Source organism: Vicugna pacos, chromosome 4 (assembly GCF_048564905.1).
Source record: "Vicugna pacos chromosome 4, VicPac4, whole genome shotgun sequence".
In the NCBI taxonomy this organism is placed as follows: Eukaryota; Metazoa; Chordata; class Mammalia; order Artiodactyla; family Camelidae; genus Vicugna; species Vicugna pacos.
The window spans coordinates 72,395,839-72,412,235 of record NC_132990.1 but is presented as its reverse complement, the minus strand read 5'-3'; the positions used below and the strand labels follow the sequence as shown (position 1 = coordinate 72,412,235).

General features: G+C 52.5%; 2 protein-coding genes across 9 annotated transcripts in view; one reads left to right on the top strand and one right to left on the bottom strand.

The window, feature by feature from the left end:
• The window catches only part of RALGPS1 (Ral GEF with PH domain and SH3 binding motif 1), a 262,271-nt gene that overhangs the window by 84,869 nt on the left and 161,005 nt on the right, over positions 1-16,397 (bottom strand). The window lies entirely within an intron of this gene.
• ANGPTL2 (angiopoietin like 2) overlaps positions 6,843-16,397 on the top strand; it is a 33,955-nt gene continuing 24,400 nt past the window's right edge. Inside the window, exon 1 of the mRNA XM_006205499.4 lies at positions 6,843-7,341. The gene's annotated coding sequence lies outside the window, so the exon portion shown is untranslated. The remainder of the gene's footprint in view (positions 7,342-16,397) is intronic.

The following is a 16,397-nucleotide window of genomic DNA, read 5'->3' as shown; positions in this document are numbered from 1 at the left end:
CCTGTGGGTTCATTGAGAAAGAGGAAATGATGGATTTAAAGAGAAATGATTAATATCCGTATCCATAGAGATGAACACAACACGGTCCCATTCTCAAGGAACTCCGGTCCAGGAGAGGAGAGCGGATCTACAAGCAAATGAGTCCACTGGGGCGGGGGCGGGGAGGGGGTGCGCGGCCGCGTTGCCCGGTGGAGGCGGGCAGCCCCGGTAAACACGTGGGGGTGACGTTAAGCAGTCCAGACACTACACAGAACCTCACGTCAATTCAATTCAAGTCGGATTTTACCACCAAATGAATTTGTGCCAAACTTCTAAAAAAGGCTTTTTTAAAAAAGCCATTTTGGGTTCCAGATTTGCGTAGGAGGGAGAGTGGACTCGCAGTCAGGGCCGCCATCCATCCCGCAGAGCAGGCGCAGTATTTGGGGCTCATGATACTATTAGGGGCTCACGAAAATGGTCTAGTTTCTTTTAAAATGAGAGTAAAAAGTGACACTTTAGGTCAGAAAATGCTTTAATGTATGATGTTAACATATTTGTCCTTAGACTGATGGAGTCACAGAAGATGAGTTTTAATACTTTTAATGGGGGAAGGAGCTCACAGAGACAAAGTGCCCAGGCAGGGCACGAGGAGTCACCAGGCCCTGCCTGGAGCACCGCCCTCACAGAGACCCTGTGAAGATTTGGGGAGATAAGGCCAGCGAAAGGATGGGCACAACGCTCCACACATAGTCTACACTTAATAAATGACCTAATAATGACCATATTTTCAGGCTCATGTTTCTCATCTACAAAGTGGAGTAGCTGCAGCCCTCCCCACCCTCAGGCCTGCCGTGAGACTCTAGGGTGATTAACAAATGCCAGAACTTTGCAAATTGGTGCTGCCATGCGGGGGGAGAGGGACTCATGCTGGGAACACCACCATCACCCACTTGCACTTGCTAGGAATGTGAGCGGATGCCCCTCTGCTGCCCCATCCACACCTGACAGGACTGCCTCGAAAGGCCCATCACAGGTACTGCCTTTCCTCCTGCACCTGCCTGGCTGATGGAGCAGTGGAGAAGCGGGGAGGGCAGGGCTGAGATGGGGGCCCCTGGGAGCCAGGTGAGTGGAGGGAGAAGTCACTTGGGGCCCCCAGAGCCAGCCTGGGACAGGCCTGGGGCAGCCCGTCACTGGTCTAGACAGAGCCTCACCACATTAGGGCAGCTGTCCTTCCTTCCCCGGGTCTCCTGCCCCCTCTCCTCCTAGCCACACTCCCAAATGGCACTCCTTGCTGCCTTCACCCTGAAGACACAGTCAGAAACCCTGGATGTGCCACATAGGGAGACCTTTAGAATGCTAGCTTTCCCATGCAGTCATTCCACAGACATCTCTCGTGGGCTTCCACCTGCTAGGTCTCGAGTGAGATGCTCAGGACAGAGCCCAGAGCAAGGCAGTCCCAGGCTCAGCCTCGGATCTCTCTGATGACACCGGCCCATCTCCCTGCCGGCACCAGCTCCTCTGCCTGGTGACCGCACCATGGCCTTGTGCCTGGGAAGCTCAGTCCATCAGTCTCTTGCCAGAAATGCTCATCTATCTTTCAGGTGTCTCACTGGGCCCCAGGAAAGACAAGCAACATCAGCAACAGCCCAGCCGCTCTGCGGGACGAGGATTTCAGCAGGTGTCCGTCTGTAAGGGGCTTGGGGTCCTCCCCCACTGGCCGTAAAACTGCCTCTGGCCCCTCACCTCCTGTTTGAGACAAAGGTTCTTTCTGACACAGACAATGTTCCAGAAGCCACAGTTTTAAAACTTTTTATATAGGATGGGGATGATTTTAAACAGCTTTGGAAATTTGCTGGGAAGTTTTTGTTATGAAGCTACAAAGAGAACCAGCAAACTGAAATTAAATCTCCCCTCTCTCTGTTCCTTGTTCTCCCTTCTTGGGGAAGGGAGAACATCAGCCGCAGGGATGGACCAAGAGAACATTCCTTAGAGTCCTGTTATGAAGATAAAATGAAACCCAGTCAACTAAGGTCTCAGCAAATTGGCTTTGGGCAGATTAACCTGGAGCCCACACTTGGTGCTTAGATGGGGCTCAATAAATATCTGTTGACTGAAGAGCAAACGTGTGACTGTTAGGTGATGTCAGGGCTTGAGGCGAGGTGCTGCCCTGACTCTGTGCCCTGGCAGGTGGGCTGGGAAGTCAGGAATGAAATGGGACACACACAGGCTCACAGCAGGCTCTCTAAGCTGCTTTGTAACAGAGAATGAGCCCTGTTCTGACGTTTGGAAAGACATGTCAAGTACTTAACAGACACAGTGTCCTCAAAGGGCTTTCTGTGTGCCTGGACATCCTCTGTGACACTGGGCAGAACAGGATATCTAGTAGCCCTGCCTTAGAATCTTCCCATAAACAAAGTCTCCTAACCTCTCACCAGAGCCAGGGAGCACGTGGCTCCCCTGTCAGGCAGGAGGCAGCAAGTCACAGGACCCAGCCACAACACCTCCAGGAGAGGAGGGGACCAGCTGGCTCACTCTCAGCTCAGAGGCAGCTGTTTTATTAAATCTGGATGGATGGAGGCTTTTGGGAAGTTCCACAGCTTTCCAATGCTTGGACGCTCCCCTAAGCCTTTTCAAGACAGCTGACCAGGACAGGAGGGGCCCTGCCTTTTTGTCCCTCACCCATGGGTCAACCTCACTGCAGCCTTGATCACTAAAAAAACTGCCACACTTCCTTGAATCGGAGAAGTCACCAACCTTAAATGTGTCATGTTCTAGTGAAAAAGAAAAAGTGCTGCCAATTAAACCCTGACATGCTTTAAGATGCAGCCTGACTTCAGAGAACTCAAAACAAGAAAAAGAGTTTTAAAAAAAAGTTAGAATGGAAGAAATGCTATTTGTTTTCAGGACAACACAATAGTCTTTGTGCTACCTTTGAAATAAGTCTTAGTCACTGTCCCCCTGCTTCCTAGCAGTGTGGCCTGGAGCAAGGAACTTCTCTCTGCCAAGCCTCACTCCTCTCCAGAGGAGAACAGAATAGCAGTACTTCTTTCAGGGGGTTTTGGGAGGAGAAGTAAAAAAAATACGTAGAAAATGTTGAGCTTGACGCCCAGCACATCACAGGGAGCGACAGAAGGTGCTCCAACAAGGCTTGCGGGGAGCACACATTTCTTCCATCTTCTGGTGCCCAGGTGGGTACACTGATGGGTACACTGAGCTGAACCAATCTATGAATTTTGGGGATTTGCTAGTATTTCCCAACAGACTATGACCGAGAACAGGGAGGGCAGACAACTAAACTAAGAACCACCAACAAGGTGGCTAGGTTTATGGTAGGGCACCAGCAAAAGCAGGAGTACAGAGGATTTGGGTGGGAAGACAAATTCAATTGGGATGTGGAGAGGTCCAGTTCCTGAAAAGGAGAAGTAGACTGTATTGAACTAACCCTCTGGTCGGTAACGATAAAAGCTGGACAATAAATAAAAGAGAACGGCTTGAAAGCACGTGAGAACAACTCAAAGCAATAGCAGCTGGCGGAGACGTGATCCTTGAAAGATGTGAAGTACACCGGGGCACTTCCCAGGTCATGGTGATACACAGGATGATAAAACAGAAGGCAGCAGCATTACTGGCCGGGAAGAAGAGAAAGCAGTTGGACCTTGAGGATGGAAACGGAAGGGGGAAATGCTAGAAAGGAGAGAGCCACAGAAAGAGGAGCTCCAAAATTACTACACAAATTCCCCTTAAATCATTAGTTAACCCTAAATTGTGTCTATGTAAAGAGAAGACTCCCAGGAGCCCAAAAGAAAGCAGTAGGGAGGCAGAAAGTTCAGCAGCCACCTGGAAGGTGGAGTTTGGAGTTCAAGTCCTGCCAAGTTAAAGGGGCTTAGCAAGCACTTAAGGTTCTCAATTTAATCCCAGAAAGGCCATGCCTTACAAGTAAATCCAGGAATAATGGTTATACTCTAGGATTATGGGCAAAACCAAAATAAACATATCTGAACAAAACCTACAAACCAAGCCTCCACAAGATCAAGGGAATATGCCAGTAATGTAACTGCCTGCCAGAACAAAACACAACGTTCTTAGAGGAAGACAGTAAAATACAGAGTTTTTTTCAGTGTATCATCCAAAATGTCCAGTATACAATTTAAAAATTATAGGCATGTGAAGAAGCAAGAAGATGGGACCCATGAGCAAGAGAAATAATAGTCAATAAAATCAGACCCACTAATGACCCAGATGTTGGAATTAGTAAACAAGGACGTTAAAATGGCTGTTATAAATATGCAAAGGGTTTTCAGGAAATGAAGGATAGAATGAAAGAGTAGATAGAGAATCTCAGAAGAAAATGGGACCCATAAAAATGAACCAAGTGGCAATTCTAAAACCAAAACAATACAGCGCTTGGTGGGATCCCAGGAACTTTGATTATGGAAGCATGTTTGTTTCAGTGTTCAGGGGACTTGGGCGGCACCTGTTTGCCAAGGGAGGGAAAGTCCCGGGAGTTCCTCCTGCCCCAGTGAGCCCCACCACTCCACTGCCTCTCTCACCAGGACGGCTGGCGCCAGCTCCCAGCAGCTCCGATGCCTCGACGGCAGCACCCATCAATCCAGTCTGCACCCCACACTAGTGTGGCCTTTTAAAAATAAAAGCAAGCCAGAACCCTGTCTTACTCAGAACCTTTCAGTGGTTCCTGACTGTCCTTGGGATAAAGTCCCACCTCTGACAAGGCCTCATCACCCGCCACACTCCCCTTCTCGCCCCAGACCGCAGTCCTCTAGGCTCCTCAGAATTCCTTTCAATTCTCCCTGCCTCAGGGTCTGCTCCCATTACCACTGCAGTGTTACAAATTACCACCAAAACTTTGTGGCCTAAAATAACCATTTTCTTACCCTCGTGGATGCTGTGGGTCAGGAAAGCAGATACGGAACAGCTGAATGGTTTCTCTTCTCCCTGATGTCTGGGGTCTCCACGGGAAGGATGACTCATTGACCAGGGGCCTCTTTCCTCACATGTCTGGGGGTGACACTGCCTGCCAGCTGGGACCTACAGTACACGAGGCCTGTGCATGGCATTGTGGATGGGGAGATATTGTTGGGGCCATCTTTGAACTTTCCACACTACCCTCTCTACCCAGGCCAGCCTCCCTCCGGCCTCACCAGCTGCTAACTCGTGCCAGCCTTCAGGCTTCAGCTGAAGCAACACTTCATCAGGGAGCCTGTCCTGACTGCTTAACCAGGCCTCCTGCTTAGATACTCTCCGTGCCTAGCACTTTGTGTGCACCCTAGTCTGTCCGTCTGTCTCCTCTCCTGCCTGTGAGCTCTGTGAGGACAGGGACTTTGGCTTCCTGGTGCTGACTCAGAGCAGGTTCCCAACAAACACATCCTGGAGAAGAGAGACAGAGAGAGAGGAGGAGGGGGAGGAAGGGAAAGAAGGGAACATGACTGCATCCAGGCTGTCAAGGGCAAGGCTCAGGGATAAGAATTCAGGCCCATTCTCTGTGCTTCTGTTGATCTTGGGACCCCAGCACACCATGCCTCCCTCCACAGCTCCACCACAGCACCACCAGGACCCTCCAGGCCCTCTGGAGAAGCTGAGGCAAGAAAATTTGCTCCCTGCAAAGACAGGAGTGGAGACCCTGAGGGCTAGAGGGCCATGGTGGGCCTGTTTGCCCCAGAATTAGAAACATGATATGCTGTGCCTGGGGTGTGGAGAACCCCATTAAACTTTCTCTCCCAATTTGTACTCAGTCATCATCGCCACTACCACAATCATCGCTAAAATTTTTTCTGAAAGGAAAGAGTTACCACCAGTATTGCACACGGCTGTCGTCCAGGCAGAGGGACGACCTTGCGTCCAGCGGCTCCCTTCCCCGTACTCACCTCCTCCCGCCCAGCCGGCCTGGCCCTCCGTCCTCTGCCTTCCCGTGATGACCAGTCTGTAGCACTGCTCACTCTGGGGTCCAGTGCTGTTTCCTCTCTTGCTCTGATTCTACAAACATTCACAAGCTCTAACTCGGTGACAGACTCTGGGCTGAGGATGCTGATGGACTCCCAGTATGTGTTCCTCGAAGAGCCGGATGGGAGGCCACAGCGGAAGTTCTGGGAGAGCAAGCCCTGGCCCGCTCAACACCAGAGTCCTGAGTCCAGTCCACTAAGGCATCCATGCCCTGTGCCAAGCCCTTCCCTGTGTGACCTCACTGAATCCTCACTGCAGCCCTTGGAGGTAGATTACTCGTCTTAGTTCATTTACTGATACATGAGAGGGATGTCTGAGAGACGAAGTCAGTCAAGGCCATTCAAGTGGGAAGTGATGGAGTGGTTCCCCAAGGCTGCCCTCACCCCTAGCCTGTGGTATTTCCACTGTCCTAAGCCACTGTCTCTCCCTAACTTTCACAGCACAGATCCTTCTGGCTTCTGTGCAGACAGCCTTGGGCTCCCTCCCTCAGGGTTTAAAGGTGAGAGTGAAGCCTCTAAGAAGGGCAGCTGATGGGGAGAGGCCATCTGTGTGGGCTGCCATTCCTGCCCACCTGGGGCTCGGTGGGGCAGTGCCTGGGTGAGGGAGCCACCCAGGGGGAGGACCCGGCTCCCTGCTGCCCACATGCCCGCTCGCTGCCTGCACAGCTGGAGCAGATTTAAACCCATTACCTGAGTCAGTGGGGAAGTTCTCTGCTTTAGCAGAGCGCACCAGGGGCTGCCCCGGCTTTTGGGAGAGGTTGGGCCAGGGAGCAGAGCTGGCCAGGCTGCTCGTGCCAAGGAAGGAGGGGGCTGGCCGAGGCCGCCAAAGCCGGCTGGGGCGGGAGGGGCCAGGCCAGCTGGGGCTGGAGCTAGTGTGACATCACCGGGCGGCCCGCCTCTGTCTGGGGCTGAGGGGAGGCCCGGAGCCTTTCTGGGGCCTGGGGGATCCTCTTGCACTGGTGGGTGGAGAGAAGTGCCTGCAGCCAACCAGGGTCAGGCTGTGCTCACAGTTTCCTCCAGCGGCATGTAAAGGCTCCACAAAGGAGTTGGGAGTTCAAATGAGGCTGCCGCAGACGGCCTGAGGATGGACCCCGAGCCCTGAGCAATGCTGCCTGCATTCCGGACCTGCAGAGCATGGCACTGAGGCAGCTGCCGGCTCCCGTGAGAGAAGGCAGGTTGTGAGCGGCCTGGCAGGACCCCCGGCCAGCCCCCACCCCATCCCCGGCCGGAGCCCTGCTGCAGAGGCAGAGCTGAGCGAGCAGAGGCCAGTGAGGCAGGACTGCTTGGCCGCCGGTCCGGCCTGTGACTCGGGGACCCCTCCAGGAGGCCATGGCCAGGCTGCCCCACTGACGGCCGAGGTGAAGCATGTGAGGAGCTGCCCTGGGACCAAGGCAGGAGGGAAGAGGTAAGAGGCCAGCTCTGTGGCACCGCAGGATGGGGTGAGAGGCAGCAGCTGGCCCCGGGTCTCTGGGTTCAAGAACCCTGACCCCTCCAGCTGGAGCGGGCGGGGGAAGCACGCAGCTGGACCCCAGAGCGGGGCACTCCTGCTCTCACTTGGAGCCCAACAAGGCATCTGCTGGGGTGGGATCTGTGGACACCTGGGCAGAGAGTGGCATTCTAGGGGCATGAGGTCATGGGCTGGGGTTTCAAGGACTTCATCAGTAAGCCCCACTCTCCTTCAGACAAAGAGCCTCTGGGGTGAGGGCAGGCGGCTCCGGGGCATGGCTCAGCAGCTGGGGTGTGTGCGGGAGCGGGAGCTTGTGTGGAGGGGTGTGCTTGAGGGGCCAGCGGACCCGAGTTGCTGATGGCAAGGGTAGCCTGAGGACTTGGGAAGTTGTTTTGAAGTTTTGGGTTCCTACCTACCCTGGCTGGAGAGTATACCGAGGCAAAAGCAAAAGCAAATGCTGCCCTGGGAGCCGGGAGCCGGGAGCCCTTGTTCAGAAAGTTCCCCGGAGTTGAGCAGCCTCGCTCACACCCTCAGCTGGGGAGGAGCGGAGCCCGGGGTCCAGAGCCAGGAGGGACACATCAGGCAGAGCTTCCTGCCGCTGTGACTCGGCGCAAAGTGCTGCCCTGGTTTCCCGGTGTGTCCGAGGACGTGTGGTCCCCCTAGCACTGGACAGGACCCCAGGTCTCCATCAGGCTGTAAGTGGCCTGGGCGGGAAGTAGGGGAGGCTGAGGCTTCCTGGGACCAGGCACCCGGCAAGGGGGACAGCGCAGGCTCCACATTCCCAGTCCCTTGAAAGCGCATGTTAGATAACATTTCCAAACAGAAATTCTTCAGTGATCCCTCCCTTCTCCTCCTGTGATATGTGTGTCACGGGTCAGCTATTGCCACTGCTGTGGGATTATGAGAGCTCCCAGAGGCCAGTTCGGTTACTTAGAGAAGGATCTCCTTTCACTGGGGCTCTGAGGAAAGTTGAGAATGCCACTTCCGAAGCTGGCCAAATGCTCCCCACATGTATTTTTCCAAATTGAGGCACAGTAAGGTGGTGCTCAAGAGCTTGGTTCAAATCGTAGCTCTTCTACTTATGAACAAAGTGACACTGGCAGGACATTTAGCCTCTCTAAGCCTCAGTTTCCTGATCTGCAAAATGGGATAATAATTAGTAACTGCACTTACTCTGAGCCAGGAACTTGGCTAAAGTCCTCACAACCACCCTGTAATACAGATACTGTAAGTCATCACTCTTTCACAGGCTAGGAAACTGAGGCACAGTGGTTAAGTGTTGTGCCCGAGACCACCAGGTTAGTGAGTGCCAGCACCAGCACTTGAACCCAACACTCTGAACTCCATGGCTTTCAAGGAGGAGCACATGGGACCATGCCCAGGAAGGCCTTAGCAGAGTGCCTAGTGCATGGCAAACCCTCAGAAAACATTAGTCACTGAGTATTATGAGCCATAACAATCAGAATCACAGAAAGGGAAGAGCAGAGACCCAGGGTCTCTCTCTGTCCTGCATACATCCTGCAGAGGTTGTCAGAAAATCCCACAAGGCTGAGCCAGTGCTGTGGCCACTACTGCCACCCATACTGGGGGTCCTCCCAGGAGCCTGGGGGTGCTTTATGTGCAGGGCAACCACAGCAAATCAGGTCCTAGAAGTCCACACTAAGGGAGAGTACAGAGGCACTGACAAAAGGGCGTTGGGTGCATCTGATACCAACCTTACAGCAAGAGCATCCTACCACCCACACAGGCACCACTCCTCTGCCCGCTGGTCTCCTCGCCAGAACCAGTAGGTGAGGAAACTGAACTACCACAGCGCTGCAGAACTCCACAAAGCAGGAAGACCAATACCAGCCCTGTCCTGGGGTTGCAGAGGGTGAGGCAGGGACCTCGCCCCTAAACAACACCCCATCACCAAATCTGGACACAGGATGGCCGAGTCAAGTGGGTCTTACAACAGCCAACACTGGTGCATCTTAGCCCAGGACAGTAACTTATTTCCTGCGGCCACAGAGGTCTGAGTGGTCCTTGCACTCTTGGAAGCATTTGGGAAAGCTGACATTAAATATATGCTTCTCTAGCACGAGACCTCTGGGGCTGTAGAAGCTGCAGGTTTCCCAGCTCCAGCTGGAACCAGGGTGGCTCACTATGCTCTGTGGGCAGAGACTCTGACTGATCTCACAGGCGTGGCTAACAAAAATTAGATTGTTGCTCAGTAAAGGCAGACAAAACTGTGTGATGCACATGGCCCAGGAGGGGACTGCACAATATTGCTGCAAACCCATGCGCAGAGCAATTAAGCCATTTCTTCATCCACTGCTCAACCCCACAATGATTTACTGAGCACCACTGGGCACGTGCATTCTCTCATTTCATTGTCACTACAACCTTAGGAGGTTAAGTTCTAGTTTTAGCATCACATCTTACAGGTGAGAAAACTAAGGCTCAGAGAAGTTAAGCAACCAGTGCAAGGTCATACAGTTGGTGATTCTGTGGACTTGAACCCTGGTCAGTATGGCTCCGAAGTCCATGCCTTTTCCTACCTCACTCCACTGCCCTATTCAAGGCGTCTTGCAGCCGAGTCTTTTTTGGTTGCCATCTTAGAGATGCTACACCACCCCTTCTGAAGACCATGTGCTCATCCAACTCCATGCATCATTTGCTTGTCATAGAAGCCTACCTCTGAGACAGAACAGGCCTCATTGCCACCCCTCTTAAGAGGAGCTTCAGCATGCCTGTGGTACTGCAGTCAATAAGGGGTGGAACCGGATTCCAAGCCAGGCTGTCTTATCTCAGAGACCCATGCACCTGGTCCTCTGTGTGGCTGTCCCCCATGGCAGCGCCACGCAGCTCTGGCACCAGCTCAGTGGGCAGAGCCTCGGGCAAACATTCCTCTGTGTGCCTGGGATACCATTCGTGAGTGTCCGGCACCCCTACTTGGAGACTCCAAGGGTTGCAGAACTGGATCACAGGTCTTCATGACCTACACCAGCCACACTTGAGCAATTCCTGAGTAGACATCGGGGAACCATGACTGGCAGCTATAGTAGAACAAACAGAACAGGCAGCTGCCCCGCCCAAGGCAAGTACATTCAGCTTCTGGCCTCCCTGCGTCACAGCCCACTTCATCTGAAACGGTCTCAACCAACAGTAGTCAGATGGGGGAGGGGCTCTGCTTCACAGCACCCACAGCCCGGTGGGAGGAGGCAGAAGGTGAATCGAATAATCACACAAACGCAAAACGTGGGAGACGTGTGAGGAGGAGGCATGTGGCACTACGAGGGTCCTGAGAGATGCGTGCTGCTGTCCCCATTTTACAGAGGAGGAAACTGAGGGTCAGAGAGTGCAGCACCTCTGCCAAGGTCTCTCCACCAGTGGGCCAAAAAGCAAGGATTCAAACCCAAATCTGGGCTCATTCTGAGTCCACTGCCATCCTCGACAAACATACTGTGGGAATCTCAAGAATGAATCAATTCATTGAATAGCATTTCTTTTCTGTGAATTTATATAAAACACCCCAAATAGAAGAGTTATTCAGCCACTGGCAGCTAGGAGTTTGTGGTGATAGATAGGTCACACCAGAACCTCATTCTGAGGGTAGTTCCTATGACAAAACCATATTCCCTCACATGGACTCTAAGCCATTGACTGACCTAATAACAGCTTTGGGAGGGGGGTTAAAATGCTACAATGTCCTGTTACACGTACACATCAGCTGGAAGACACATTCTGATCACAGAAATGTTAACATGCTGGAGTGGTGGGGGAGCGAGGCCTCTTACAATCAAGCTATTGTGTTAGGTCAATTCTCTGGTGAAACCAGCCTGCCGTGGGGCCAGCAGCCCCAGAGCCCCAGCCTCCCGCTGCTGTCGAGTCCTCCAGAAAGGCACACCCAAGACCACCTCAGAAAAGCCCTAAATGAACTCGATTCTTATCTCTGAGAGATGCCTGAGGACTCACCCAGCTCCAGGAATGACCAATTCCCGCCCAAGATGGTCCCCCTCCAACCTCCACGAGCGAAAGCTCCTATCTCTCAGTCACTGCTGGACCTCCAGGACCCACTCAGGGACAGACAGAGAAGAGTGGAACGAATAAAAGGAAGGAAGGGCATCTCAAAGCCAGACAAAATGCCTCTTAACTTCAGGCGCCACACTGCTCCGCCCGGCTGGATTAGGTGCCCCCAGCCCCCTGAGCCGCCCCATCAGGGCCCTGATACCTGGTCTCTGTCTCACCAATACCTGTGGCCCCTTGAGAGCAGGGACCCACCTTGCTCCTGCTCCATCTCCAGCCCCCAGCACAGTGGCTGACATAGGGGAAATGCTCAATTAAATCCTTGAATTCCTATTTAGTCACCCAGGTGCCATCCTGGCTATTGGCTATTCAGAGGGGAAACCGCCCTGAGCCCGCTTTGAAGAAGCTCGCAGTCCGGGGGGGAGAGAACCAGATGAGTACGAGCTGTGTGTCTCCTGCGTGTCTCGGGTGCTGTGATGGAAGCAGCCACGGCTGCTCCTCGGTGCTGGAGGAGGGAGGGGTCCTCACTGAGAACCGCTGGCTTCTCAGAGAAGCCAACTGATGAGGTCAACTCAGCAAGGAAGGCAGGCAGGCATCAGGCAGGACCCAGGGAAGGTGCTGAGGCAGAAAGAACAGCACGTGCAGAGGCTGGGAGGCATGACAACATGGGCTCTGTTTTCAAGCAGGACAATGACATGACCAGATACGAGTTCAGTGTGGAGCTGCACATGATGCGGAGGGCAGGGGGCTGGGTACGGTGTCAGGAAGAGAGCTGGCTCTGGAGTCAACACACCTGGTTCCAAGCCCAGTTCCACACTTGGGAGCTCTATGGCCTGGGCAAGACTTCATCCCTTATCTCGGATTCCTCATCTGTGAAATGGGGATAACTGTAGCCCCTGCCTTACAGAGTTGCTGGGATCAGTGAGGTAGGCCCAAAGTGCTTGGCCAAGCGCTCAAGGAATGAGCCCTGCCAACAGGCCGAGGTGGCCTTGGTGCCAACCACTCAGCCTGGCCCAGAAGAGCAGATCCAGGCAAGGTCTGGATTTCCCAGGAAGCCGCCCTGGGGCAGCACTGTCCACCCCATCCCTGGCTTCTCTGTCTTGCCTGAGGCTCCTCCAGTTCCAGGGCTCCAGAGCACTCCAGGCACTGCCGGAAATGCAGCAGCCAACTCAGGAGCCGGGCTCTGAAATGGCTTCTGCAGACTCTCCCGCCTCTGCTGTGCTGGCCGAGGCTCCTGGCACAAAGGGCTCAGTGCATAGGCTTTGGGGGAATCTCAAAATGGTTCCCAAATAATGCACTGTGAAAAAGAGATAGCAGAATCCTTGTCCTCCTGGCAAAGGCAACCAGCTCCCCACTGCCTAACCACATCCCCTCTTGCCCTGTGATCTCACAGTATGACCACAACCGCCTCCACCATGAACTCAGCCCTGCCCTGGAGCCAACAATGCACCAGTGGCAGGAGCACAGGGGCCCGGGCATCAGGCAGAGTCAACTCTCCAGTCACTCTTCTAGGCACATCTGTCTGGTCCTACCCTACCTGCCTCTGGCTCATGCCTGTGTTCCCATCACTCATGACAGGGCTAGACCCAGGCTGGAGCAACACACAATGGCTGGCTGGCTGGGAAGGCTAAATGGATGGAAGGCTAGATGGATGGACAAATGGCTCATTTGAAGGTCTAATGAGAGCTGAACTGGCAGAGTCTGGGAATCAGCCCCAGACTCCCTGGGTGCCCACACTGCCTTCTGGTGGGGGTGAGTCACAGGATCCTAGGCCGGGAGGGGATGGCAGTTGGAGATGTGGCTATTCCCTCCCTGGCCTCCAGGCTGGTGGTGAATCACACAGGACAAGTGGTGCACAGTTCCTTCTCCAGGTTTTCTAAGGTGAGGACACCACTGCTCATCCTAGATGCCCATTTTGGGGTCTCACCACTTGGATGATCACGAAGCTGTTTCTAACATCCAACAAGACTCACCCTTGTGCTGACCTGAAAGCCTTTTCTACTTTTTCAGTCAAGAGTGACTAAGAAGTAATCCGCATCCTGGCCAAGCAGACAGACAGGCACCTTTTATTCATACTGGTTGGGGAGACAATCCTGATAGCAGTGAAGGCATGGACCCTGCAGTTGATAACGGAATCCCATCCCGCTATTTACTCCAAGGGCTCTTAGCAGTGACTAACCTTTCTGGACCTGGGTTTCCTCCACTGCAAATGAAGATAATACCTCTCTCCCAGGTAAGGGAATCATATAGTTTGTTACCCAATCAGGACACTTTTGAGAATAAGAGAAAGTGCTATTAATAATTAGTAAGACACCAGGCCTCAACTGGGGCCAACCAGCACACATGGTCTCCTATTCACAGAGTCGCAAGCGCCAGTGAGACACAGTATGGTGGGGCACACACTAAGTTTACAACAAACAAGTGACAGCTGTTATTAGCTATACTATCGGTCATGTGTTCAGCTGGGCCCTAGATCTAGGGCCTTTCCTTCTGGAATTTTCCTCTATCTGGATCCCTCCCTCATCCTGGATTACCAAATGATTTGGTACTATGAGACTGGCACATCATTCATCTCAACCAGCTTTAGAAGGAAAAATTGTCAACTCTGAGGCTTTGGTTGTTTCTTCTCTGTCCTGATGTTGGTTTAACATCCTGATTCGTGCTCAGGTCTATCGAATTCACTCAAGCATAGTTCAAATCCCTAGCTTCCTGTCAGGGGCCAGCTGGGCATGCTCGGGGCCAGGTGGCAGTTCCAGATTCCCTTACTGCCTTGGCAGAGGCCTACTTCTCAGGCCTCCTGCAGTGCCTCTGGCTTGGACTCATACCTGGCTTTCATCTGTAATCACAGAATGATGGAGCAGAGCTGGCTGGGGAAGAAGGGATGGGTTTTGTGAACCCTCAGACAGGACTACAACATGGCTTAGTGATGAATCACCATCCTGAGGGCTGGATTTAATTCAGAGTCAGCGGTCCTGGGGGTCCCAAGAGCTCTCCTGTTTCCCCTCTGCCTTGGAGGGAGGGTGTCAGAGAATAATCTCTTTTGAGTTTCTTGTCACTTCAGAACTTTTGTTTGTATATGTTCAGCATGGTGTATATTTTGGGGTTCTGTTACTGACTCTGCTACTTAGTTAAGTTGGTGACTTTGGGCAAAATGATTCATGGACTTTGAATCTCAATAGTTTCCTCACCTGCAATGAAGATAATTGTTAGCTCTGCTGTTAGCCTTAAAAGCATCTCTGTGGGAATTAGAAAACTGCTATAATTAAATTCATACAAAACTACAAAGACTATCAATGTGAGTTGTGCTTCCCCAGAGTTGCCCAGTGCACAACTTGGGCCACCATCCATGACAACCCTGAAATAATGGCTTGAGAATGAAGTGAGATAATGTATATAATAAAGTGCATGGGTTGCAGTGATAATTGGCTGTAGTTATTATTTTTAGTAACTGAAATTTTCTTACCCCTAACCTTTGAGTAAGAGCTCACAAGATGACCCCAGGAAAGCAGCTTCTGCCACAGGGCAGGACACACAACTCTGTCTTATGAAAATGATTCTTCCCACCCAGTGGCCCCTCACCTGGCTGCAGTGCTGTGGTGCTGAGAGGAATGAGGACACACGGTGCGTGGCTCCACCACACCAGACCAATCAGGGACAGTCAGAGCTGCCCAGCAGAGGCTGTGAGGGACCCAAGCCCTGGTGAGGCGGCCTCCCAGTATGCAGAGTCCATCACGTGGGTCGGTCACACCAGCCCCACTGGCTGGGGGGGAATCCCGTGCATAATGGAAACTCCTCATAATACAATGTGGAAAAGCAATTTCAAGAATCGTTTTTATTTTCATTTTGAAGCCAAGGAAAACAGTTGGATTTGCTTTTCTTTGTTGGTCATAGGAAGAAACTGAGGAGCATCTCTTTGATTGGGTTTGAGTTCTTCTCCAGATCTAAGATGGCTGGAATGCTGGGGGGTTATTTCTCTTGAGATGCAATTACTTGAATAAATATTGAGAGAAAAAGTAAACAAACTCATTACTGCCCATTAAGAACTGCCAAACTTGCAAAAAAACTGAGGAGGGGGGTTGGAATCTTTAAGGAAAATAAATTACTCCAAGGCCAAGGGCAACACAAAGAGCACAGCCCTTGGTGTCAGGCTGACCCCAGCTCTGGACTGAGTCAACTCTGGCCCTTGTCTACCATGTGCTCCTGGGCAAGTCACTGAGCCTGTCTGGGTTTCAGTGTCATCAATTATAAACCAGGGGTGGGGGGTGGGGTAGGGAGTACCAACCTCGCTGGATTCCCCGGGACAATGTATGTCAGGTACCCAGCACGGTGCCCTGTCCCTTTCCTTCTTTTGTAACCCAAAAGGCTCCAAGTCACTTATGCCAAGCCCAGACCCCATGGAAATGTGACAGTAAGACCCAGAATCACGTGGCGTCACGACAGGTCCCACCACCAGCAATGAAACCTTGAGCAAGATACCTGACCCCTTCTTGAGCTTCAGTTTCTTCACCTTCAGAATGCTAACTAGCTCTGAATGTTGTGATGATTACATGAGATAATGTGTACACAAAGGGCCTTGTGAACCTGGAAACCTGTACGAGTGTTAACTGTCAAGCTACAACAGTCACAAGAGATGCTCTCCAAAGACTGCACAGCTACTGACTGCCTTTGCACGTCCCTTGCCTCACCATTCTGCCCAGCGCTGTGTGAGATGCTGGGGACACCGTGACCCCTTCAAGGCTGGGAGAGGAGGCCAGACAGACCTCCTGGGGAGGGCCTGCTCTGTGAAATGGGATAGTCAGTCAGGGTGCCTCCTAGGGGTATGGGAGGATCCAAGGAGATGGTACACATGCAGGACACACTGCGTGGTCAGCATCCTCACTGCCCGTCGGCTTGGCTGTCTGCTCTCGTGCTGCTATCATGTGATTCCTATCTCTAGTTTCAGAAGCACTTCAACGTTCCTAACCTAATGCAGGGTGCATTGGAATACCCCATTTCACAGAAGAGGC